This window comes from Anomaloglossus baeobatrachus, chromosome 11, assembly GCF_048569485.1.
Source record: "Anomaloglossus baeobatrachus isolate aAnoBae1 chromosome 11, aAnoBae1.hap1, whole genome shotgun sequence".
In the NCBI taxonomy this organism is placed as follows: Eukaryota; Metazoa; Chordata; class Amphibia; order Anura; family Aromobatidae; genus Anomaloglossus; species Anomaloglossus baeobatrachus.
The window spans coordinates 62,786,588-62,813,568 of NC_134363.1; the positions used below are offsets into that span (position 1 = coordinate 62,786,588).

At 49.0% G+C, this 26,981-nt stretch overlaps 1 protein-coding gene across 5 annotated transcripts in view; it reads right to left on the minus strand.

The window, feature by feature from the left end:
* PLEKHA4 (pleckstrin homology domain containing A4) overlaps positions 1 to 26,981 on the minus strand; it is a 116,266-nt gene that overhangs the window by 46,964 nt on the left and 42,321 nt on the right. Inside the window, exon 2 of one of the 5 annotated variants that reach the window (XM_075328542.1) lies at positions 21,500 to 21,573. The exons of the other annotated variants lie outside the window; for them this stretch is intronic. The gene's annotated coding sequence lies outside the window, so the exon portion shown is untranslated. The remainder of the gene's footprint in view (positions 1 to 21,499; positions 21,574 to 26,981) is intronic. 5 annotated transcript variants of the gene reach the window in all.

The following is a 26,981-nucleotide window of genomic DNA, read 5'->3' on the forward strand; positions in this document are numbered from 1 at the left end:
TTTGTGCGACGCAGAAAAGGTGAACGGATGAACTCTACATGCCTGGTTCCCACCGTGAAGCATGGAAGAGGAGGTGTGATGGTGTGGGGGTGCTTTGCTGGTGACACTGTTGGGGATTTATTCACAATTGAAGGCATACTGAGCCAGCATGGATACCACAGCATCTTGCAGCAGCGTGCTATTCCATCCGTTTGCGTTTAGTTGGACCATCATTTATTTTTCAACAGGACAATGACCCCAAACACACCTCCAGGCTGTGTAAGGGTTATTGGACTAAGAAGGAGAGTGATGGGGCGCTACACCAGATGACCTGGCCTCCACAGTCACCAGACCTGAACCCAATCGAGATGGTTTGGGGTGAGCTGGACCGCAGAGTGAAGGCAAAAGGGTCAACAAGTGCTAAGCATCTCTGGGAACTCCAAGACTGTTGGAAGACCATTTCCGGTGACTACCTCTTGAAGTTCATCAAGAGAATGCCAAGAGTGTGCAAAGCAGTAATCAAAGCAAAAGGTGGCTACTTTGAAGAACCTAGAATAGAAGACATATTTTCAGTTGTTTCACACTTTAAGTATTTCATTCCACATGTTTTAATTCACAGTTTTGATGCCTTTAATGTGAATCTACAATTTTCAGAGTCATGAAAATAAGGAAAACTCTTTGAATGAGAAGGTGTGTCCAAACTTTTGGTCTCTACTAGTTTGGTATATATATATATATATATATATGTATATGCACGTGCACCCATTCTGTAGTGAGTAGTGCAATTATTTTCACTTACTTGGTTGACGTAATAAAAAAATAAATAAGTCCTCTGATCAGCCCCATTGAATTATTTTTGTCAGTGTTCTTCTGACCAAACCTCACTTGGAAAAGTACACGTCTGTACTATGCTCTTCTGAACGAGCCTATAGAAGGGATATTCCTATCTCAGAGATCCTATCTAAATATGTAGTAGGTGTAATAATAATATTAGCAACTACCTTCAATTAGAAATGTAGTATAGTTCCTCTGATTAGTTATGTCTCTTACCTCATGTGCAGGGCATTGTAGCTTATGTATCCATGGTTGCTTCTCCTTGTATAACAACAGTCAGTTAGTTGCTCATGGTCATAACCATGGATACCTAACTGACATTATATAAGGGGACGTAACCATGGATATCTAAGCTGTAATGCCCTGCACATGAGGTAAGGGACATGGCTATATCAGGAGAACTATATACTACATTTCTAAATGGAGGTATTTGCCATTATTATTATATTATTATTTATACCTACTACATAATGAGATTGGAAGTTTGAGATGAGAATAACCTTTTAAGCCAAGAAATAAGAATGTTAATTACTCCAAAAACAATTGAAACCAGAAAAGTTGGACGACTGTAGCAAACGTAGTCACATCAGGGCAAGTTGCTGGAGCCAGTAGCTGATCTATTGCGTGTATGTCCATATATAAGGAGTGTTCAGGACACTTGAACTGCTGGGAAGACATGTACTGTACTTCCCTTTATTGAGGAGCGTAAATTACCAAAGAGACAAGAGGTTTCCTGTTTATTGTAAGCGTATATCAATCAGGAGACTCACCAAAATATTATACAACTTATATACCAAGCACAAGAGCATTGACCCCTTACACTGCCCCATACAATAGTGCAATACGTTTGTTATAAGTAGTTTCCGAAAGGTCAGCCAATAGGAACACTACTTACAAAAAATTCAAGATGTCAAAATGATCAGATAGATATGAAACAGTATATATTATATACATATATATATATATATATATATATATATATATATATATATATATAAAAATAACAATACAATACATACATAATACATATAACACAATACATACATAATACATATATATATATTATATATTAGATAGATCTCTCTATCTCTCTCTATGATTCTATCTATCTCTCTCTCTATATATATATATCTATATCTATCTATTTCTATATCTCTATATCTATATATCTATCTATCTAGCTGTACTACCCGGCTTCGCCCGGGTTAATAACTATTGTTAACAAAATAGAATGTATTAACATTCCCGGGATAGAATGTATAAATAGAATGTATTAACGCCCGGGATAGTAACTGTCTCTCTGTTTCTCTCCCATTCTCTGTCTGTCTCCCCCTCTGTATATATCTCTCTGTCTCTCTCTCTCTCTTTGTCTGTTTCTCTTTCCCTGTCCGTCTCTGACTGTCTCAATCTCTTTCCCTGTCTGTCTCTTACCCTGTCTGTCTCTGCCTCTTTCCCTGACTGCACGGTCTCTGTTTCTCTCCCATTCTCTGTCTTTCTCTCTCTTTCCCTGTCTGTCTCTCTCTTTCCCTGTGTCTCTCTCTTTCCCTGTGTCTCTCTCTTTCCCTGTGTCTGTCTCTTTCCCTGTGTCTGTCTCTTTCCCTGTGTCTGTCTCTTTCCCTGTGTCTGTCTCTTTCCCTGTGTCTGTCTCTTTCCCTGTGTCTGTCTCTTTCCCTGTGTCTGTCTCTTTCCCTGTGTCTGTCTCTTTCCCTGTGTCTGTCTCTTTCCCTGTGTCTGTCTCTTTCCCTGTGTCTGTCTCTTTCCCTGTGTCTGTCTCTTTCCCTGTGTCTGTCTCTTTCCCTGTGTCTGTCTCTTTCCCTGTGTCTGTCTCTTTCCTGTGTCTGTCTCTTTCCCTGTGTCTGTCTCTTTCCCTGTGTCTGTCTCTTTCCCTGTGTCTGTCTCTTTCCCTGTGTCTGTCTCTTTCCCTGTGTCTGTCTCTTTCCCTGTGTCTGTCTCTTTCCCTGTGTCTGTCTCTTTCCCTGTGTCTGTCTCTTTCCCTGTGTCTGTCTCTTTCCCTGTGTCTGTCTCTTTCCCTGTGTCTGTCTCTTTCCCTGTGTCTGTCTCTTTCCCTGTGTCTGTCTCTTTCCCTGTGTCTGTCTCTTTCCCTGTGTCTGTCTCTTTCCCTGTGTCTGTCTCTTTCCCTGTGTCTGTCTCTTTCCCTGTGTCTGTCTCTTTCCCTGTGTCTGTCTCTTTCCCTGTGTCTGTCTCTTTCCCTGTGTCTGTCTCTTTCCCTGTGTCTGTCTCTTTCCCTGTGTCTGTCTCTTTCCCTGTGTCTGTCTCTTACCCTGTCTTTGTCTGTCTCTTACCCTGTCTGTCTCTTTTCCTTTTTGTTTCCCTGTGTCTGTCTCAGTCTCTTTGTCTGTGTCTGTCTTTGTGTCTGTCTTACATGCCAACATTCCATATAAAGGCGTGGCTGCGCATTCTTCTGAAGTTCTGGCTGCACTGTGGCTCCCAGCTCCATTCGCTTTAATGGAGGCAGGTTTTTTGGCGAATAACTAAAGCACGGGGTTAAAATTTCCCCTCAAAACATAGCCTATGACGCTCTCGGGGTCCAGACGTGTGAGTGTGCAAAATTTTGTGGCTGTAGCTGCGACGATGCAGATGCCAATCCCAGACATACACACACATTCAGCTTTATATATGAGATATATATATAATATATATCTATCTATCTATTATATATATATCTATATATATATATATGCGCAAATGTTTGGGCACCCTTGTCAAAATTTTACTGTGAGGAGTTAAGCAAGTTAAAGATGAAGTGATTTCTAAAGGGCATAGAGTTAAAAATGACAAAAAAAAATATATACACATACATACACACACACACACACACACATACATACATACATACATACATACACACACACATACATACATACATACATACATACATACATATATATATATATCATTTTTGAAGTTACCAAAAAAGAAAAAATGCGCCGATGCAAAAGATTGGGCACCCTGTATGGTTAGTACCTAGCAACACCCTCTTTGGTAAGTATCACCACTTGTAAACACTTTTTACAGGCAGCCAAGTGTTCGCCAGTCCTGCGAGACTCCTGGCCAGTCATCCCGCCAGTCCTGCGAGACTCCTGGCCAGTCATCCGCCAGTCCTGCGAGACTCCTGGCCAGTCATCCGCCAGTCCTGCGAGACTCCTGGCCAGTCATCCGCCAGTCCTGCGAGACTCCTGGCCAGTCATCCGCCAGTCCTGCGAGACTCCTGGCCAGTCATCCGCCAGTCCTGCGAGACTCCTGGCCAGTCATCCGCCAGTCCTGCGAGACTCCCGGCCCGTCTTGCATGCACTGCTCTTTTGAGATCTAGCCACACATTTTCAATGAATATTCAGATCCCACCAAGGAGTTTGTATGTTCTCCTGGTGTTTGCGTAGGTTTCCCCCGGGTTCTCTGGTGTCTTCCCACACTCCAAAGACATCATAGATTGTGGACCCCAATGATGGTGATCACTGGTAGGCATCGTTTTAGGCTTCCATAGTTCTCTTTACATGTGTTCTGGCTCTGATGCAAAGCTTGGGTCCTCAACTCTAATGCCATGACGTATCTATAGGGATAAGCGGGTCTCCAATGTAAAACTTCCCCTTACCAACTGTACCTAAAATAACGACACAGACTACTACTTTATTGCATGAATGGCCATAGCTTTATTTAACAGTATATATGTACCCAAACTTGTGGCTCAACATGCCACCCATTAATAACACATAACCTGTACATATATACTTATTCTCCACAAACCACACCTGATAGATCCGTCCGAGAGGCCAACCATCATTCCTATCCCCCGGCCGTAACCTCCAACCGGCCCAGAGGACCACCTCGGCCGTGACCAACCGACCCGAGGTGTGGGGTAATAACATTCCATAGTTAATTACCCCTCCCCAGAACCTGCAGGACCTCCGCCCACAAGTTCCCATCCAAACCGAAGCCACTCCCCCTGAGTGGCTTCATACCAACAAGCCGACTGTTGGTACTCCCAACCTCTCTGAACCTGCTGTAACGACAAAAAATTTTATATAATATATATATATATATATATATATATATATATATATATATATATATATATATATATATATATATATATATATATATATATATATATATATATATATATATATATATATATAATACTTCCATCCTCGTACAACTTATGTTTGTTGTTTTTTTTTTTCTTTCCTTTTTCTATTTAAATTTTTTTTTTTTTTGTATATATACATTATTGCAGGCAGGGCGGGCGGGCGGGCGGGACACACTGGTTGTAGGACAAAAGAGGCAGTGACCTATGCACAGCCCCCATTATACCCCCTGCAACACCCCACCCCTTCCAGTCTATCCCCCCAATCCCCTTTGCCGTTTTCTCCCACCAATCCAAAAGCCCCATATACAACCCTCTAGCCATATACCTTAACCCTTTCCTACCCTGAACCCTCCCGATAGTCATGGGACCTATTCACCTCTATGGGGCTCACTGCCCATCTTGTCCAGTGGTAGACTGATCCTTCAGGCACTAGAGTCCGGGCGCATTTGCTAGCTCTGCTCTTCCAGTAACGTTCACCTATAGGCAATTTAGCCACTTAACAATGAACCCGAAGAAACTATTGAACTTGGTGTTTTGGTGACTAATGTATAAAATATTCAGACCCCACAGTTAATTGAAAAATTAAATTGCTTAACCACCTGAGTGATGAGATTGGCAGTCAAATCACACAAAATCACACGAAGCTTCGCAACGTCGATGGTTGGCTCCGTGCCCTACTGATGTCGGCCGGCAGCCAGCACAAATTACCTAAACGTTGCGCAAGCTCAGAGCAATGTCCTCATTAAGTTCACTGGCAGATGTGAAACCAAATAAATGCTTTATAGACAGATGTTCATACGAAAGCTGGACAATTCCATCAGGATGGCGAATAAGTATTTAGCATCGTAGGAAGCAGGCAACTCCTTTCCGGGTGGCCGGGCACGTCTGTGCCGATGACTGACTCCTGTCTACACAAAGCAATTATCACAATATTACCTGTCTGACGACAAATGTAACATGTCAGTCTGTTCTTTTATGTTGGCAGCGATTATAAGTAAAGAATTGCTTCATTTACATGAAGTGATGTACTCAGAATTAAAGGGATTATCAGACAAATTAAGTTCTCACAAGTTCCAAAAAACTACAATAATTTGAATTACTTTGCACTGCCTAGACCAAAAATACATTTTATATCTTTTTCTTTACTTTCGCTGCTCATGTGAGCTATAGTGGAATGATTTATGTTCAGGGTCACAAACCATTTCTGTATTTGTCTGCCTACAATTCCCAAAATCTCTGTTTTATCTTTCACTTCCTCCAGCAACTAGTCTCCATCCCCGTCTGGCAACTGATAATACAGTCCCCAATAAGACACTCTGACAGTCTCCTTCACCCTCTTGTGTGAAGCCCCGCCGGTGTTGTGTCGGTGCATACCTTCAGGGACTCCACGTAGCTGGTTCTGGTCACAGGTAGGGAATCTTCGGTTTTGATCGTGACGCCACTCTCAGTATTGCGGTCAGTGGGGACCGCCACTGCAGGTTAGGGGACGCCTGGGGCTGATGGTGGGTGCAGTCGGATGTAGTAGCCTCCTGAGAGTGAGGCAAGCCCCAGGGCCCTGTGTAGGTTTGTAGTACCACAAGTCGCAGAATGACCACACAGGCAGGATGTCTTTCAGGGTTTTTACTCACTTCAGGTGGCAGGGTGAGTAACCCGGGCGTAGCTGAGATGAACCAGGTAGGAACCAGGTATCCTTCAGGCTGACTTTATGAGGGTGACTACTGACTCGCCTTCCTTAGCCCTTGGTGGTTTGGGGTGACCCCGACTTTTAGTCCCTATGGGGGTCACCCAGGGAAGATGCTGAAGCCTCTCTCCCCTTCGTTTGCCGTGTGCTTGTTCCCCGGACCAGGCCACTCCAGCCTCTTGCCTCCTATGACCTATGGGCCCTAACTTGCGGTTACGTGGCTGCGGCTTTTGTAGTGTTGTGGTGTGGGCTTTAAGAGCCCCACACCGGCAGGTTTAGCAGAAGAAAGTTGAATCTATCCCCGCTTCGGGATCTGCCGCCCGGTTGGGTCTGGTGCTCTCTAGCAGTCTCCTTACTTCCCACTCCGTTGCACTCTCTAGCTGAAGCTGGCTTTCAGGCAGCACTCCTAGTTGACCGTTCTCCCCCGTCAATAGCCACTGCGCGGGCGCTGTTAGACAGCAACAGCCCCACAGGTCTGCTCCTCACTGAGCCCTATGGAGTTCTGCTCTAACTGACTCACTGCCCCTCCTCTCCTGTTCTTGCCTACGCCACCTAGCAACCAGACTCTCTTACCACACCCCTTGAGAGGAAATGGAGGCTCTACCCCCTCCACTATTCCAGTGAAGGTGAAGGCTTGCCCCCTCCTGGGATCCCCAGGGGTCCTCTCATGGGTACATGTGTGAGACCTGATCACTATGCGCCTGTGTCCACACCCCAGTCAGCCATCTGGATTACCTGTATTGTACTGTCCCCAGCATGGGTGCAGTACTCAGTGGTGCCTGACCAGGTCAGGGGCGCCACATTCCCCCTTAGTTATCACCAGCACGTCCTCGGGCTGCAAGACAACATTTTAAAATGCATAAAACATTAAAACATGGTAAAACATTTTAAGATCACCAGTTATCGTACATCACCACCCTCCACCCACAAGTCCGTTAACCCACCCAAAACCCTCTCAGGAGGCAGGTCACCGGTCCTGTTGGTAACCAGGTCTGGGCCATCCGTTTCCCCAGACCTTTCCTCCAATCTTCCTCTCCCGTTGGCCGCGGCTTCAGCCACTTCTGGCAGGATGTAGAGGCGGCTTTCATGGGCTGGTGGTTTCAGGGTATACCTGGCCTGGTGGATCCGCGCCGTCAGCCTCTTCTGGCAGGATGCAGAGGCGGCCTCCACAGTTGGTGCTGACCAGGTACCCTCTTTGTGGTGGTGAGCCAAGGCCCCATAAACAGGCGTGCTCTCTGGTCGCAGGTGAGCCAAGGCCCTTTTCTACGGACGGGCCCCCCTGGTTGCAGACGAGCCAAGCCCCTAAACAGGCTGGCCCTGGTGGTGGTGCCACTGGTGTAACTATTTACACTGCGAGAGTTTGTGGCTATAGCAAGTTCATAGCCTTAAGGTTTATGGTTTTTCTCACAATAGTTTTTGTGGGCGCATTTCTTAAACGTTGCAAACAAAACTTGTCAAAACTTCAACTGGTAACTTGCTGGATTTTTTTACTTCTCTCTACTCTACTCCTCCATTTCACCAGGGCGTGGGCATGTAGGGCACCGGCACCTGTGACTTTCTTGCTCTCCGTCGTCGTCCGTGGTTGTTTCATCTGTAGGATCTTTGTCTGTGGTTGTTTCATCTGTAGGTTCTTTATCTTTCCTTTCTTGGTCTTCGTCTGTTTCTACATCTGGTTCTTTATCTCTGTCTTTTCTTTCTTGTTTGGGACATGGTGCTACGTCTAAGGCATAGTAGCCCCTTTCTCCTTGATGCAAGGTGAACTGTACTAAGTCCCCAATTTTCAAATTTCTGCCTGAATGTCCTCTGGGCAGGTGGGCTTGAACATCTCTCCGATTCACAAATATGCCCTCTTTTATTCCTCTTACTACAATAAAGCCGTATCCGCTTTTCAAGTTGAAGTCCTCTACTATTCCTCTGTAAAGGGGTCCTCTAGCCTGGGCTTTGGACCTTCTTAGGCACCTTTTCTCCTCCAGGTCTCTGGCTGTGACCTCTCTCTGCTCTGGAGACTGTGGTGTTGGAGGATACTTTGTTCTGCTGCGCCGTGTCTTGCGGGCTGGGTTCATGCCTGTGGGCTCCCAGGTGAGGTCTTTGGGTTGATCTTCATCTGCTGACGGTGTCAAGTCTTCCTCCTCCCAGCGGGAATAGGGCAGCATCTCCGGCTCTGGGTATGGGTCCACTGCTGGTGGCTCCGGAGTCAGCTCCTCAGCTTCCTGGCCTCCTCTCCCCCTTAGTTCTTCTTGGCACTCCTTTGGTGGCAGTGCTGGGGATGGGCTTTCTTCAGCTGGTCTGGGCGGTGGACTCTCTGGCGCGGCTGCAGGGGTTGCCGGAATCTCCTTGGGGGTATGCGGAGGGAGCAGATACCGATCCACCATCTCCTGTGGGAACTGGGCCTCTAGGTCAGCCTTCAGCTTCCAGTATTCAGGGTCCTCTCCTATCAGGGTCTTCCTAGCAGGGACCTCTTTGGACTGGGGAGCGGTGTCTGCTCTGGCCTTGCAGGCCGGGGAAAATGATGAGGTAGTCTTCTCTTGGCGGGCCGCGCCCTGTATGGCGGCGGCCTGGTCTTGGCGGGCCGCGCCTTGTATGGCGGCGGCCTGGTCTTGGCGGGCCGCGCCTGGCATGGCGGCGGCCTGGTCTTGGTGGGCCGCGCCCTGTATGGCGGCGGCCTGGTCTTGGCGGGCCGCGCCTTGGATGGCGGCGGCCTGGTCTTGGCGGGCCGCGCCTGGCATGGCGGCGGCCTGAATTGGCGTTTCTGTCGCGGCCGGTTCCTGGCGGGCCGGACTGGACACTGCAGCCGCGGTCTCACTTGGCGTCGCAGCCTCGATGGGGTCCGTGCAGGCTGAGTCGGGCGTCGCTGCAGTGATCGGAGCTTGGCGGGCCGCACCCGGCGGGGCTGCGGCCTGGTTCAGCATATCACTTGCGGCGCGGACGAGCGTCGCTGCTGCGTTGGGGTCTTGGCGGACCGGGTTCAGCAGGGTGGCAGCCTGGGTCAGCGTCACACCTGCAGCACGGATGAGCACTGCCGTGGTGGTCGGAGCCCTGCGGGACAGGCGGGGCATCGCTGCAGCGGCCTGGGCTTGGCGGGCCGCACCTAGCGTGGCTGCGGCCTCACTCAGCGTCGCCGCACCGGGCGCCTCCTCTGGGACCGCGGTCGTAGCAGCTAGGGTCGGGGCTCTTGTTCTAGCCGGGGCAACACCGGACTCACCCATCGGGGTCTGAATCGTCGTCGCCGCTCGATCCGGCAGGCTCCGCGCGGCTCTCTCCTCATAGATCCGGACCGCTGCAGCCTTCTCTAGAAGCTCCTTGCGTTCCTCATAGAGCCGTCGCATAATCCTGGCCTCCAGCTGATCACAGAAGAGGGCAAGCTCCCGGCACCACCAGGCAGCAGAGCCTGGTTCTGGGTATCCGCGTCTGGATTCCATTTCTGCTCTCCGCAGCAGCAGGTTTGTGGCTTCTTCTCTGCTCCGCCGTCTCTGGACGCTTCCGCTTTCACAGCCGGCAAGGTCAGAACTCTGCAGGGGATCTCTGGGTAGCCACACCTCTTCGTGGGCGGTAACTTCTTCCAGCGCGGGCTGCTGTTGTTTTTCAGCGCGCTTTTCATGGTGGCAATATGGCGGCGCTTCCAATTTTTCAAGCGGACCGCCCAGGCACATGGTCACCTGTCTGAACAGGTCTAGTCCTTATCCTGTTCGTGACGCCAGATGTGAAGCCCCGCCGGTGTTGTGTCGGTGCATACCTTCAGGGACTCCACGTAGCTGGTTCTGGTCACAGGTAGGGAATCTTCGGTTTTGATCGTGACGCCACTCTCAGTATTGCGGTCAGTGGGGACCGCCACTGCAGGTTAGGGGACGCCTGGGGCTGATGGTGGGTGCAGTCGGATGTAGTAGCCTCCTGAGAGTGAGGCAAGCCCCAGGGCCCTGTGTAGGTTTGTAGTACCACAAGTCGCAGAATGACCACACAGGCAGGATGTCTTTCAGGGTTTTTACTCACTTCAGGTGGCAGGGTGAGTAACCCGGGCGTAGCTGAGATGAACCAGGTAGGAACCAGGTATCCTTCAGGCTGACTTTATGAGGGTGACTACTGACTCGCCTTCCTTAGCCCTTGGTGGTTTGGGGTGCTCCCCGACTTTTAGTCCCTATGGGGGTCACCCAGGGAAGATGCTGAAGCCTCTCTCCCCTTCGTTTGCCGTGTGCTTGTTCCCCGGACCAGGCCACTCCAGCCTCTTGCCTCCTATGACCTATGGGCCCTAACTTGCGGTTACGTGGCTGCGGCTTTTGTAGTGTTGTGGTGTGGGCTTTAAGAGCCCCACACCGGCAGGTTTAGCAGAAGAAAGTTGAATCTATCCCCGCTTCGGGATCTGCCGCCCGGTTGGGCCTGGTGCTCTCTAGCAGTCTCCTTACTTCCCACTCCGTTGCACTCTCTAGCTGAAGCTGGCTTTCAGGCAGCACTCCTAGTTGACCGTTCTCCCCCGTCAATAGCCACTGCGCGGGCGCTGTTAGACAGCAACAGCCCCACAGGTCTGCTCCTCACTGAGCCCTATGGAGTTCTGCTCTAACTGACTCACTGCCCCTCCTCTCCTGTTCTTGCCTACGCCACCTAGCAACCAGACTCTCTTACCACACCCCTTGAGAGGAGATGGAGGCTCTACCCCCTCCACTATTCCAGTGAAGGTGAAGGCTTGCCCCCTCCTGGGATCCCCAGGGGTCCTCTCATGGGTACATGTGTGAGACCTGATCACTATGCGCCTGTGTCCACACCCCAGTCAGCCATCTGGATTACCTGTATTGTACTGTCCCCAGCATGGGTGCAGTACTCAGTGGTGCCTGACCAGGTCAGGGGCGCCACATTTGCAGCCATAAATATAGCATTGTAGGTGAACAAAGAACATACAGAGAAGAGCTCCTATAATAACCATATAAATGGCAAACCAGTATCTACACTGACAAATCAACACGTCGGGGAAAAAAAAAAAAGTAATATTGTCAGGCCAGGTATGGGGAAGTACCACACGTATGGCGAAAGGGAAGGTAAGGAGAGATGGTGACCCCTGACCACCAAACCTTCCACTTGCCCCAGGCTCCCCTATCCACCCTAGATAGGTTCCACACCTATGCGCCGAGCAGGATACCTGACCGTAGCTGACCCTGAACTGGGATCAAGGTAAGGAACGGATGGGATGAGCACGTAGTCAACCCTACTAAGCAAAAAAAAAAAAAAAAAGACCCAGGGATTACAAAGAGGGGGAGTGAACTAATAGTGTTGAGCGAGTTAGCGAGTACGGTTTACTCACATATTCATTACGAGTAGTGAGCACAATCTAAGTCAATGGGAAATACTCGTTAAGTACAGAGTAACCTGAAAGCCGTACTATTCGCTACTCGCAGGAAAAGTACGGCTTTCGAGTTACTCGCTACTTAGTGAATATTTCCCATTGACTCACATTGCGACCGCTACTGGTAATGAATATGTAAATAGTGGACACTACTCACTAACAGCATAGCAAGTATGAATAGTTAACGTATCGCTCAACACCACTAATAAATTATTTCCAAGAAGACTCTGGAAGAGAAACAGCAATAAATGACAAATGTGTTTTCAGATTGGCAGTTGACTGCTTGCATCCAAAGCCTATATAGGTATATAACTATCATCAGCAAAGAGCAAGGGAATATGTGAGTATTTAAAGGACACAAGGGGAAGTGATGATTTTTGCTAAAAAGGTGAGATCAGCAGGGTCCTTAAAAGGAAATGGCTACACCCCAAGCAGATAAGATACATAGGATACCATTTACACCACAGCAGGAAGAATAGAAAGTCAGGGAGCAGTTTGTGTAGCCAAACGCTGCGACCTTCTACAGCCGGAAACCACAGGACTGGGTCAACCATGACACATATTTGAGAAAAAAAAAACCATTTACTTTAATATATTATTCAGAAAAATCTTGTCATATTTAAAGCCAAATCCCTTTTCCCCCCTTCTGCAGAATAAAATGAAAGTGTGTCTGAAGTCACTAATGCATGTGACCTGTAATAACTCACCTGAGCCACTCCCTGTTACAACTCCTGGAGAAACTTAAAAGTCTCATTGTGTTCACCCACGAGAGCATATAATGCTTTGATCACAGACATCACACAGTTCGTGCACAGTCCGGGGACACAAATGATTGCTCCGGGTAATAATGCAGATTTTCCCACCCCACCTATTTCATTCTTCCACACGGTAGGTCGTACATCACTAAATCACTGTGTGACAGACACTCATCAAGAGTGAAACTGCAGAACCAAAAAGAAAAAGTCATGGAATCATGGAAATCACAGGATGGATTAGACAGGTTATTGATGAAATGATGAAAAATGGAAACAATCTCATATAATAATATAATATATATATATATATATATATATATATATATATATATATATATATATATTTATATTTATATTTATATGCGCACATATATACATACCCATTAATATATTATATATATCTATATATATAATTGCCTTATTCTGTCTGTCTGTCTGTCTGTCTGTCTGTCATGCTCCAAAATTGTGTCCTTACGGTGACACAAAGCTGATTGGCCGCTGGGCTCGCCATGGCCCCGCCCCCCCACACGGATTGGCCGCTCGCCCAGGCTGCGCCCCCACACGGATTGGCCAGCCGCTCGCCCAGGCTCCGCCCCCCCCACAGATTGGCCTCTCGCCCCGGCACCCTGCAGGCATTGGCAATTCGGCCACGCCACGCCCCGCCCCCCTCACGCAACGCACGCTAGCTCTGGCCCCGCCCACCTCCCCCCGCGCATTCCCCGAACTGACACGGCTGTCACGGAGGTGAGTACTGTACTCCCCCCCCCCCCCCCCCCGTCCCCCATCCCCCGCTCGCACGGGAGTGGTGTGGGCTCCCGTGCGAGCGGGGGACGGGATACGTTGGCATGGTTACAAGCGCATCAAGGTCCTGCAGCGGCGGAAGATCCACACGCACACACATAACAGCACACACACACACATATCAGATCACACTCACTCTCACACACACACCTCACACACACATCACACACACATCACATCGCATCCACACACTCACAGCATCCGGCAATATCGCTTGCTTCTCGGCCTCGATACTGTGCTGTTGTGACCTTCCAGGACCTGACGGAGGATCACATGGCCAGAAGCATGTGGTATCTCCGGATGTTGTGACTGTGAGCGTGTATGTGCGATATCGTCAGTGTCCGTGTGTGTGAGTGTATGCGATCGGGTGTGTGTGAGTGTCGGGATCGGGTGTGTGTGAGTGTCGGGATCGGGTGTGTGTGAGTGTATGCGATCGTGTGTGTGAGTGTCGGCAGAGGAGCACGGCGTGCTGGAGGAGGCTGGGAGCAGAGAGGCTGATCTTGGGGAAGGCTGGGAGGGGGAGGCTGATGCTGGGGGAGACTGGGAGGGGAAGGCTGATGCTGAAGGAGGCTGGGAGGAGGAGGCTGGGAGGAGGAGGCTGGGAGGAAGGAGGCTGGGAGGAGAGAGGCTGATCCTGGGGAAGGCTGGGAAGGGGAGGCTGGAAGGAGAGAGGCTGATGCTGGGGAAGGCTGATGCTGAGGGAGGCTGGGAGGGGAAAGCTGATGCTGGGGAAGGCTGGGAGGACGGAGGATGGAAGGAGAGAGGCTGATGCTGGGGGAGGCTGGAAGGAGAGAGGCTGATGCTGGGGGAGGCTGGAAGAAGAGAGGCTGATGCTGGAGGAAGCTGATGCTGGGGGAGGCTGGGAGGAGAGAGGCTGATGCTGGGGAAGGCTGGGAGGAGAGAGGCTGATGCTGGGGACAGAGAGGAGAGGCTGATGCTGGGGACAGAGAGGAGAGGCTGATGCTGGGGACAGAGAGGAGAGGCTGATGCTGGGGACAGAGAGGCTGATGCTGGGGACAGAGAGGCTGATGCTGGGGACAGAGAGGCTGATGCTGGGGACAGAGAGGCTGATGCTGGGGACAGAGAGGCTGATGCTGGGGACAGAGAGGCTGATGCTGGGGACAGAGAGGCTGATGCTGGGGACAGAGAGGCTGATGCTGGGGACAGAGAGGCTGATGCTGGGGACAGAGAGGCTGATGCTGGGGACAGAGAGGCTGATGCTGGGGACAGAGAGGCTGATGCTGGGGACAGAGAGGCTGATGCTGGGGACAGAGAGGCTGATGCTGGGGACAGAGAGGCTGATGCTGGGGACAGAGAGGCTGATGCTGGGGACAGAGAGGCTGATGCTGGGGACAGAGAGGCTGATGCTGGGGACAGAGAGGCTGATGCTGGGGACAGAGAGGCTGATGCTGGGGACAGAGAGGCTGATGCTGGGGACAGAGAGGATGATGCTGCGGGCAGAGAGGCTGATGCTGCGGGCAGAGAGGCTGATGCTGCGGGTAGAGAGGTTGATGCTGGCGCAGCATGGCGGATGGAGCACGTTTGGGAGTGCGCAGCATGGCGGATGGAGCACGTTTGGGAGTGCGCAGCATGGCGGATGGAGCACGTTTGGGAGTGCGCAGCATGGCGGATGGAGCACGTTTGGGAGTGCGCAGCATGGCGGATGGAGCACGTTTGGGAGTGCGCAGCATGGCGGATGGAGCACGTTTGGGAGTGCGCAGCATGGCGGATGGAGCACGTTTGGGAGTGCGCAGCATGGCGGATGGAGCACGTTTGGGAGTGCGCAGCATGGCGGATGGAGCACGTTTGGGAGTGCGCAGCATGGGGGATTCAGCACGATGGGGAGTGCAGAGTATGGCGGATGGAGCACGTTTGGGAGTGCGCAGCATGGCGGATGGACCACGTTTGGGAGTGCGCAGCATGGCGGATGGAGCACGTTTGGGAGTGCGCAGCATGGGAGATGGAGCACGATGGGGGGTGCGCAGCATAGGGGATGGAGCACGATGGGGAGTGCGCTGCATGGGGGATGGAGCACGATGGGGAGTGCGGAGTATGGCGGATGAAGCACGTTTGGGAGTGCGCAGCATGGCGGATGGAGCACGTTTGGGAGTGCGCAGGATGGGAGATGGAGCACGATGGAGGGTGCGCAGCATAGGGGATGGAGCACGTTTGGGAGTGCGCAGCATGGCGGATGGAGCACGTTTGGGAGTGCGCAGCATGGGAGATGGAGCACGATGGGGAGTGCGCAGCATGGCGGATGGAGCACGTTTGGGAGTGCGCAGCATGGGGGATGGAGCACGATGGGGGGTGCGCAGCATAGGGGATGGAGCACGATAGGGAGTGCGCTGCATGGCGGATGGAGCACGTTTGGGAGTGCGCAGCATGGCAGATGGAGCACGTTTCGGAGTGCGCAGCATGGCGGATGGAGCACGTTTGGGAGTGCGCAGGATGGGAGATGGAGCACGATGGGGGGTGCGCAGCATAGGGGATGGAGCACGATAGGGAGTGCACTGCATGGGGGATGGAGCACGATGGGGAGTGCGCTTCATGGGGGATGGAGCACGATGGGAAGTGCACACCTCCCCCCAACACACACACACGCGCGCGCGCACTGCACAACACACCATACACACACACTGGGAACCACAAACAACTGCCCTACACAGACACCCACACACAGACAACGCTGCACACACAAATATACGCACATACCGCACAACACACACATTGCACAAAACATACCTCCCCCCAAAACACATCACACACACACAAACCGCGCAACACACACACACAACGCTACACACACAGCGCTCCACAAACAACGCAACGCACAAACAACACTGCTCTCACCCCCCATCACACCCAGACAACACCCAGAACATGTACAGCGCCCTACACAAACACTTGGTAACTACACACAACAACATCTATATATATATATATATATATATAACAAAAATCATACATGAACTACACAATACGTAAATTCTAGAATACCCGATGCGTAGAATCGGGCCACCTTCTAGTATATATATATATATATATATATATATATATATATATATATATATATATATATATATATATATATATATATATATATATATATATATATATATATATATATATATATATATATATATTTATATATATTCAGTACGGAGTATGAGTGCTTCAATAGGACAATGGGAAATCCCCACACTTTTAGCCTCAGTGATGTTATTAATGGTTGTCTGATGTTCTGCACGTCAAATCATCAAGATCCACTGCTGGCAGCTCACTTTACAATTGCCGGCTATTTATAAGTTTGCATTATGGGAGAAAGTCTGTAGATAACACTCCAGGCCATGGTACCACGCATTGTGCTGAAAACAGCTTCCGGGACTTTTTGGAGAAATTACTGCACCACTGGTTACAATATTCCTCCAAATTGCACATCAAAACAATGTTTACACAACTTCTCTGAAGGCTTTTAACCCTAGAATGCATACCTGGGGCCTCGCAGGCCTGCTAGGTCATTTGTTTTCTATGGTAGATTGAATTGCTTGCGCGTTCTAGGGTTAAGTGACACTGGTCTACGAACCAGACATCTAGTTACAGGGGCTCAATCGAACTCTTATTACTGCTCTTAAATCCCATCCTGGGGCAGAGCAGGAGGCAATGGAGTCTGGAATGGACGTCAATCCTCTTCGGAAACGAGTCTCATTTGTTGTCGACAACATGATAGCTGAAGATTGGTGTGGAGAATGGCGATCACATGGGCAATGCTATGAAGAGGAGAGATGAAAGGACCCGTGGATGCTTGGGTTTGACCTCACTTTGCTTAAAAGTTTGTTTCGGGAACCAGACTTGAACCAAAAGGCTCTACTCGAGTAACAAGTTCAGGTTAAGTCCCCATTGACTTAGATGGGGTCTGGGACAGAGTATAATGGAAGTCGATGATATGGCAATCCGGCTCTCTGCCTACATATAGCCAGCCATTAACCGTGCATTTCCAGGGGAGGGAGGGAGGAAGGCGAAGCGTTTATTTTACACACCGCAACCGAAAATTGTCTTTACCCCCGTAAGCCATTCTGAGAGTGCGAGCGGTCCTCACTGGGCCGAGCACAGAGCGTACCTAAGCACCTTGATGCTGAATCGAATGGTTAACATATGAAGAGCACACAAACTAAGACACAGACTTTTTTTCCTCCAAAAACTATTTGAGCCCCGGACAAAAGTGTACGGTACGAACCCCGAACGTTACAGTTCAGGTTCGCTCTTCCTTAATGAAGAGGCCTTCATGAGGAAACGTCCTACTCTCGGGATTATAATGTGGGGTGGCATAATGTATTGCAGCCGGACCCCTATAGGCTTTATCCCAGGTGCATAAGCAGATTGGCTGAATGTTGTTGATGCTACTATGAAAAGCATGAGTGGTTTAATCGTGTTACCATGCCTGCAGAATCTCCAATCTTGTCTCTAATCAAAGAGCTGGAACATCAGTGGTCGGTAATTTCACAGGAAGCTGCCAGCAGAGGATCTTGATTATTTGTCCAAGTTCATTCAGTGGTAGAACATTCCTTAGAGGACCATTAATAACCTCACTGAAAGCAGTCAAGGCTGGAAGTGCTGGGATTTCTGCACATAGCGCAAAATCAAAACTGACTAATTTGAGAGGTTTTAAAAATTATATCCATTTTTCATCATCATTTACAGGTCTATCCTTTTCCTTCTTGGTGTTGCAATTTCAGTGTCGGAGTGTTTGAGAAGTTGGCCATAGATAGTATGTAGTTAAATTGTTAAACCAACAACTCTTGGACCTAACCCACCCAGTAATACACATTCAGCGTGGCTGAGCAAGAATGTTATTTTAATGGGGGCAGGGTGTAGGATTTATGGCAACGTTTAAGGATTTATTAACAGGATCGGTCCTTCGAAACACACGGAGTAACAGACTACTCGGATCTACGGATGCTCGTCCACTTGTAAGAAAATTCTCAATTGTGGATGTGTGATTTGTATAAAGCAAGCACGTTAGCATTTCAGCATCTTCTTGGCTTTGTGCACTTAGAAGACATTTGATAAGTGGATCCAGCAGTTCTAAGCACCATACCAGCTGGAGCGCGCCGTTCTGGCTTTCTAACCTTCCCTTTGAAACAGAATACATCAGGATTCCAGCGCAAAATTAACATAGGAACAGAGACAAAAGAGGAATTCTGATCCAAATAGTCTTCCCCTCCCACAGCATTGTTGTAATCATTCCAGACAGAAAGATCTTATAGTGAAATGTGTTAAATGACAATGTGAGCAAGCGGGGCATCAAAGCCTTTACGCAGCCCACCATGCATACATTTCTTCTTGCCTCGCTATGAACAAATGCTTCTGTTTTTCTTCTGTCTGACGGTAAACAAACTCAAAATGTCATTTCCCCAAACAAAAGATACAAACATATGCTAAACAGAAAAGAAAAATGTAAAAAAAAAAAGCTCCTAAAGAAGAAAAAAAAGGAGGAGAGGTCTACAGAGGAGCAAGAAGTATCCATAATGCTTGGCATGTCAAGGGGCAAATGAGCAGCGTGTGGCGTCTTGAAGATCGTGGAATGTAGGACATTCTAAGGCCCATACATTCTTCAATATAAAGTGATTATACCAAGAATGGATGGATTGTGTAGAGGGGGGTGGAAGAGAATAGCCAAGTGTCAATAAGAAACTAAGGAGGGTCCCAAATATATTTAAGTTCATCATCTAAAAGGAACTTACAATCTTGATATCTTAGGGACCCCTATACACATTGGACTAGAGTTGGACAACAATCTAGTACAATTAGAAGCCTCCTGTGTCAAGGATTGGGCAATTACAATGCCTGATCCCTTGGTTTCCCTGAGCGATAAGTGTCTTTTCCCACTGAAGACATAGTCTCCCATGTGTTTACGGTAATCGAAAATGATAGTTGTGTTTGGGGAAGTGTTTACAGATTTTGTTAGAAAGAACATGATACTTGTAACATTTGAACAATGAGCTTACAATGTTCAAGAAGAGATGGCGTACAAACCCCTTCCTCCTAAAAGAACAGAGACTGATCCTCATTTGTGCTTCATCTGTACAAGAAGCCAAACCAGAAACTTCCTATGCAGGAACGTGTTTCGGTATGTTTGCCACCCCTCATTACAAAGCAGGAGAGAATTAGTTTGGCTGGGTGAAAGGTATATGAGAGGTTTAAGGTCAATGTTTCAACCTTGAGGAGAACACCAAATCATTGTAGGAAGACTTAAGGCCCCTTTACACACTGCAACATCGCTAGCGATATCGCTGTAACGTCACCGGTTTTGTGATGTAATAGCGACCTCCCTAGAGACATTGCAGTGTATGACACGCATCAGCGGACTGGCCCCCGCTGTGAGGTCGTTGATCGCTACAAGTCGTTCAGGACCACTTTGATCCTTTGTTTCCCGCTGCGCAGCACGTATCGGTGTGTTTGACACCGTTACAACGACATAGTTAGCAACCCAGCCCAGAGGCGTGCTAGCGTTCCCTTTCCAGTGAGGTCATTCTGCAGGTCCGTATCACTGCTCCGTCGTTGGTCAGATCTGCCTGTTTCACAGCTCACCAGTGACCGTTAGAGACTTTCCAGCGATCCCGGCCAGGTCGAGATCACTGGTGGGATCGCTAGAAAGTCTCAGTGTGTAAAAGGGCCTATCGTCTTCCATGTGTTTACGGGAATCTAAAACGATAGTTGTGTTTGGGGGAGGCGTTTACAGATTTTGTTAGAATGAACATGATATTTGTAACATTTGAACCATGAGCTTACAATGTTCAAGAAGAGATCATGTACAAACCCCTTTCTTCTAAAAGGACAGAGACTAATCCTCATTTGTGCTTCATCTGTACAAGAAGCCAAACCAGAAACTTCCTATGCAGACACGTGTTTCGGTAGGTTTGCCACTCCTCATTGCAAAGCAGGAGATAATTAGTTTGGCTGAGTGAGAGGTCTATGAGAGGTTTAAAGTCAATGTTTTGACCTTGAGGAGAACACCAAGACATTGTAGGGACACTTACAACGACCCTTTTAGAAATTAAAATATGCAAATAGCCTCTTCAAAGAGGAAAGGGATTGGCATGCTAGTGCCTCCGATGGAAGTAGCAAACATAGAAGTCTACATTAACCTTTTAAAAGGCCGTGACAATAAATTTTGGGGTGTTTGCAAATGAAGGCAGGAGAGAACTAGTTTTGCTAGGTTTGAGGCTTCTGACAGAGGCCTAAGTCATTCTAAGCAGACCTGGCTTTGTTAACAAGAAGGTACATTACCACTTAAAACTGTCAGAGGCCTCTCACACAGCCAATTCAATTCTCTCTTGCTTTGTAGTGATAAGGAACAAACACCCCAAAACATGTGACTCCAAATGAAGTTTTTGGTTTGGCTTCTTATCCTAAAGCCCCCGTCACATTTGGCGACTTTACCAGCGATCCCGAAAACGATGCGACCTGATAAGGATTGCTGGTAAGTCGCTGGGCGGTCGCTGGTGAGATGTCACACAGTCAGACCTCGCCAACGACTCAGTAACGATACAGGTCGCAGTAGCGACCTGTATAACGATCTCTGCTGTCATTGGGACCCTGTCACACAGTGTCAAACATAGCGATGCGTCCTGCCCAGCAGGACATCACCTTTGAAGAAAATGGTCCAGGACATTCAGCAATGACCGGCGACCTCACATCAGGAGCCAGGTCGTTGCTGGATGTCACACACCGCGACATCGCTAGCAAGATCGCTGTTGCGTCACAAAAAAACGTGACTCAGCAGCGATGTCGCTTAGTGAGACGTGGCCTTAAGTCAGGTGGTGAATCTCATTAAAGGGCTGATATTGCCTACTAAGTCAATAAGTGGCACTAGAGTTCAAGTCTTCTTCCTCTCCAGCAAGGCCATTTGCATATTTAAATTCCCAGAGGAGCTTATAAAGTCTACCTATGCTGCCTTGGCACTGTCCACAAGACATTTTACCCCTTAGCTCATCTTTATTGTAATACAAACCTACCTTATTTAGGCCTGTGACCATCGTTCCTGCACCCATCTTCTGTCTCAGTCTACACAGCAAAGCCAACAAATCATCTGCAGAAAGGAGAAGCTATAAATGCTTTATGTGCTCTAGTAGGCAGCATAAAAAAACCCCTAAAATTATAAATTAAAAAAGGTCTATAATGAAATATTGCAATACATTCCATTAGACATAGGTTTGACCTTAAACACAAGTCACCTGCTCACTCTGATGTGTAATACAAACACAAAGAAGAAGAGCAAATATATGCAAAATTAGGGGGGTGTTAAACATTTTGTGTTACCCTCAGGCAAAACAGTTGGGAATAAACTACAGCTCTTCCCCCAGTATCAAAAATTCGGTTTATTTTAGCACATAAAACAGGAGTTGCCAGTTATACTAATTGCAGGAAATCATTACTGGTTTTATATACAGACATCAGTAAAAATACGAATTAGAGGCTATAAAATTCTAAAAATCCAGTTGCAGAAACTAAGACAAGAGCAGAATACATTTAGGGTAAGTTCACACAGTGCGTTTTTCGCGGGGTTTTTGCGCAGTTTTTGGGTGCGTTTTTGCTCAGAAAACTGCAGGACTTTGCTTCCCCAGCAAAGTCTATGAGTTTTCATTTTTGCTGTCTGCACACAGCGTTTTTTTTTTCAGCTGCGTTTTTGTGGTGCCACAAAAACGCTGCATGTCAATTATTCCCGCGTTTTTCACTGCGCTTTTCATCCATTGAGTGCAATGGGATGTTGAAAGACGCAATGAGAAACGCAAATAGCTGCGTTTTGGTGCGTTTCTAAGACCAAAAACGCAGCTATAAACGCAGGAGGTGGGTAGTAAAGTGACATGTACAGGAAGAGGATTTCTTCTGTCAATAAACACAGAAGCGTGAATCCTCCCGGTACAGTCACCGCTGCGTCCACCTCCCGTCCTGGGCATGTATGCTGCCGTGCGGCGCCATATCTGGGCGGGAGGTGGAAGCGGCTGCGAAAACAAAAGTGAACAGTAGAAAAAAAAAAAAAAAAAAAAAGTTATACTCACCTGTCTGCAGGGTCCCGGTGCCATGCCCACTCCCAGATCCTCCTACCGGTACTGCCGCTCCGGGTGTGTGCAGTCTCCCCGGGTACGTATGCCTGCAGGATGCAGGACCTGGCGATGGATCACCTGATGCAGTCACCTGACGCATCAGCTGATGCGTCAGGAGACTTCATCCCTGATTACCGGCAGCTGCTGCAGCGATCGGACGGGGTCAGACTCCCGCCCCATCGCTCCAGGAGCTGCCGGTAATCAGCACATAAGTGAGTATTTTTTTTTTTTTGCACCGATGCATCAGCTGATTGTATAATCGGCTTTTATACAATCAGCTGCTGTGTGATGTGATTCAGCCCCTAGAACCTGACACATCATCTGATCGCTTTGCCTTCCAGCAAACCGATCAGATGATATTGGATCCGGATTGGACGACGCGGGACCCTTGATTACTGCGGAGGGGGGTTCTTTATTTCATTAAAGATGGAGTCACTAATTGTGTTGTGTTTTATTTCTAATAAAAATATTTTTCTGTGTGTTGTGTTTTTTTTTTATCTTTACTAGAAATTCATGGTGGCCATGTCTAATATTGGCGTGACACCATGAATTTCGGGCTTAGGGCCAGCTATACAGCTAGCCCTAACCCCATTATTACCCAACGAGCCACCCGGCATCAGGGGAGCTGGAAGAGTTGGATACAGCGCCAGAAGACGTTTTTGCGCGTTTTTCGGGTGCGTTTTTGGCCTCAAAACTGCAGGACTTTGCTTACCCAGCAAAGTCTATGAGTTTTCATTTTTGCTGTCCGCACACAGCTGTTTTTTTTACCTGCGTCTTTGAGTTAAAAAAAAAATGGACATGTCAGTTCTTTCCTGCGTTTTTCGCCCATGCAATGCATTTGAAAAACGCAGCAAAACGCAGAGATCAAAAACGCAGCAAAACGCAGCCAAAAACGCACCAAATCGCGGTAAAAACGCATGCTTTTTTGACGCGTTTTTTCGACGCAGGTGCGTTTTTGTGTGTTTTTAGCGGCCATAAAACGCACAAAAACGCAGCGTCAAAAAGACGCAGTGTGCGAACCTAGACTAAGTTAGATGCATCCATGGAGGGTTTCCATCTACACAACACATGGGTACATCAAATTCTGCACCTCGGATCCAAGGTAGGACCACATAGCACAAAGGACGGCATATCATCTTACCATATCTTGTAATAGTAATTATCTATATATATATAATTGCCTTATTCTGTCTGTCTGTCTCTGTCTGTCTTGCTCCAAAATTGTGTCCTTACGGTGACAAACAGCGGATTGGGCGCTGGGCTCGCCATGGCCCCGCCCCCCGCACGGATTGGCCGCTCGCCTCGGCTCCGCCCCCTCGCACGGATTGGACGCTCGGCCTCACAGATTGGCCGCTCGCCTCGGCTCCTCCCCCCCACACGGATTGGCCGCTCGCCTCGGCTCCGCCCTCCCGCACGGGTTGGCCGCTCGCCCAGGCTCCGCCCCCCACACGAATTGGCCTCTCGCCCCAGGGTGAGCTCATCAAGGTCCTGCAGCGGCGGAACACACACACACACACACACACACACACACACATCAGATCACACTCACTCTCACACACACACACACCTCACACACACATCAGATCGCATCCACACATTCACAACATACCGTGATATCGCTTGCTTCTCGGCAGCGATCCTGTGCGTGCAGTGATCTTCCAGGACCTGCCGGAGGATCACATGGCCGGAAGCATGTGGTATCTCCGGATGTTGTGATTGTGTGAGCGCTGTGCGATATCGTCAGTGTGTGTGTGCGTGTATGCGATCGGATCTGTGAGTGTTGGCAGAGGAGCACGGCGTGCAGCACAGCTGCTGGGACCGCCCACCGGTGGGCACAGGGAGAAGTGGGGTGTGTGTGTGAGTGTATGCGATCAGATGTGTGCATGTATACTGTCTGATGTGTGACTGTGGAGCACGATGGGGGGTGCGCAGCATGGGGGATGGAGCACGATGGGGAGTGCGCAGCATGGGGGATGGAGCACGATGGGGAGTGCGCAGCATGGGGGATGGAGCACGATGGGGAGTGCGCACCATGGGGGATGGAGCACGATGGGGAGTGCGCAACATGGGGGATGGAGCACGATGGGGAGTGCGCAGCATGGGGGATGGAGCACGATGGGGGTGCGCAGCATGGGGGATGGAGCACGATGGGGAATGCGCAGCATGGGGGATGGAGCACAATGGGGAATGTGCAGCATGGGGGGATGGAGCACGATGGGGAGTGCGCAGCATGGGGGATGGAGCACGATGGGGGGTGCACACCTCCCCCCAAAACACACACACACACACACACACACACACACACTGGGAACCACAAACACTGCCCTACACAGACACCCACAACGCCGCACACACACACAACACACAAACACCGCGGCACACACAAATATACGCACATACCGCACAACACACACATTGCACAAAACATACCTCCCCCTAAAACACACACACACCCCACACAAACCGCGCAACACACACACACAACGCTACAGACACACAGCGCTCCACAAACAACGCAACACACAAACACCACCGCTCTCACCCCCCGCTACACCCAGAACATGTACAGCACCTACACAAACACTTGGTAACTACACACAACAACATTATATATATATATATACACGTATGTACGTACGTACGTACATACGTACGTACGTACATACGTATATATATATATATATATATATATATATATATATATATATATATATATATATATATATATATATATATATATATATATAAACAAAAATCATACATTAACTACACAGTACGTAAATTTTAGAATACCCGATGCGTAGAATCGGGCCACCTTCTAGTATTAAATATGAACGCGAGCTGGCAAGATAACTATAGAGTGTTGGCTATATTCTATGTCTCGTATTATAGGGAGGGAAAAGGGGAGGGAAAGGGAAAGTGAGAAAAGGGAAAGGGGGGGGAGGGAAAGGTGGGGGGAAGGAAAAGGGGGGGGGGGAAGGGAAAGGGGTGGGGGAAAGGGAAAGGGGTGGGGAAGGGAAAGAAAGGGAGAAAGGGGGAAGGGAAAGAAAGGGGGAAAGGGGAAAGGGGGAAAGGGGCAAGGGAAAGAAAGGGGGAAGGGAAAGAAAGGGAGAAAGGGGTAAGGGAAAGAAAGGGAGAAAGGGGTAAGGGAAAGAAAGGGAGAAAGGGGGAAGGGAAAGAAAGGGAGAAAGGGGGAAGGGAAAGAAAGGGGGAAGGGAAAGAAAGGGGGAAGGGAAAGAAAGGGAGAAAGGGGGAAGGGAAAGAAAGGGGGAAAGGGGGAAGGGAAAGAAAGGGGGAAAGGGGGAAGGGAAAGAAAGGGAGAAAGGGGTAAGGGAAAGAAAGGGAGAAAGGGGTAAGGGGGAAAGGAAAGAAAGGGGTAAGGGAAAGAAAGGGAGAAAGGGGTAAGGGAAAGAAAGGGAGAAAGGGGGAAGGGAAAGAAAGGGAGAAAGGGGGAAGGGAAAGAAAGGGAGAAAGGGGGAAGGGAAAGAAAGGGGGAAGGGAAAGAAAGGGGGAAGGGAAAGAAAGGGAGAAAGGGGGAAGGGAAAGAAAGGGGGAAAGGGGGAAGGGAAAGAAAGGGGGAAAGGGGGAAGGGAAAGAAAGGGAGAAAGGGGTAAGGGAAAGAAAGGGAGAAAGGGGTAAGGGGGAAAGGAAAGAAAGGGGTAAGGGAAAGAAAGGGAGAAAGGGGTAAGGGAAAGAAAGGGAGAAAGGGGGAAGGGAAAGAAAGGGGGAAGGGAAAGAAAGGGAGAAAGGGGGAAGGGAAAGAAAGGGGGAAAGGGGGAAGGGAAAGAAAGGGGGAAAGGGGGAAGGGAAAGAAAGGGAGAAAGGGGTAAGGGAAAGAAAGGGAGAAAGGGGTAAGGGGGAAAGGAAAGAAAGGGGTAAGGGAAAGAAAGGGAGAAAGGGGTAAGGGAAAGAAAGGGAGAAAGGGGGAAGGGAAAGAAAGGGGGAAGGGAAAGAAAGGGGGAAAGGGGGAAGGGAAAGAAAGGGGGAAGGGAAAGAAAGGGGGAAAGGGGGAAGGGAAAGAAAGGGGGAAGGGAAAGAAAGGGAGAAAGGGGGAAGGGAAAGAAAGGGGGAAAGGGGGAAGGGAAAGAAAGGGGGAAAGGGGGACGGGAACGAAAGGGAGAAAGGGGGACGGGAAAGAAAGGGAGAAAGGGGGACGGGAAAGAAAGGGAGAAAGGGGGACGGGAAAGAAAGGGAGAAAGGGGGACGGGAAAGAAAGGGAGAAAGGGGGACGGGAAAGAAAGGGAGAAAGGGGGACGGGAAAGAAAGGGAGAAAGGGGGACGGGAAAGAAAGGGAGAAAGGGGGACGGGAAAGAAAGGGAGAAAGGGGGACGGGAAAGAAAGGGAGAAAGGGGGACGGGAAAGAAAGGGAGAAAGGGGGACGGGAAAGAAAGGG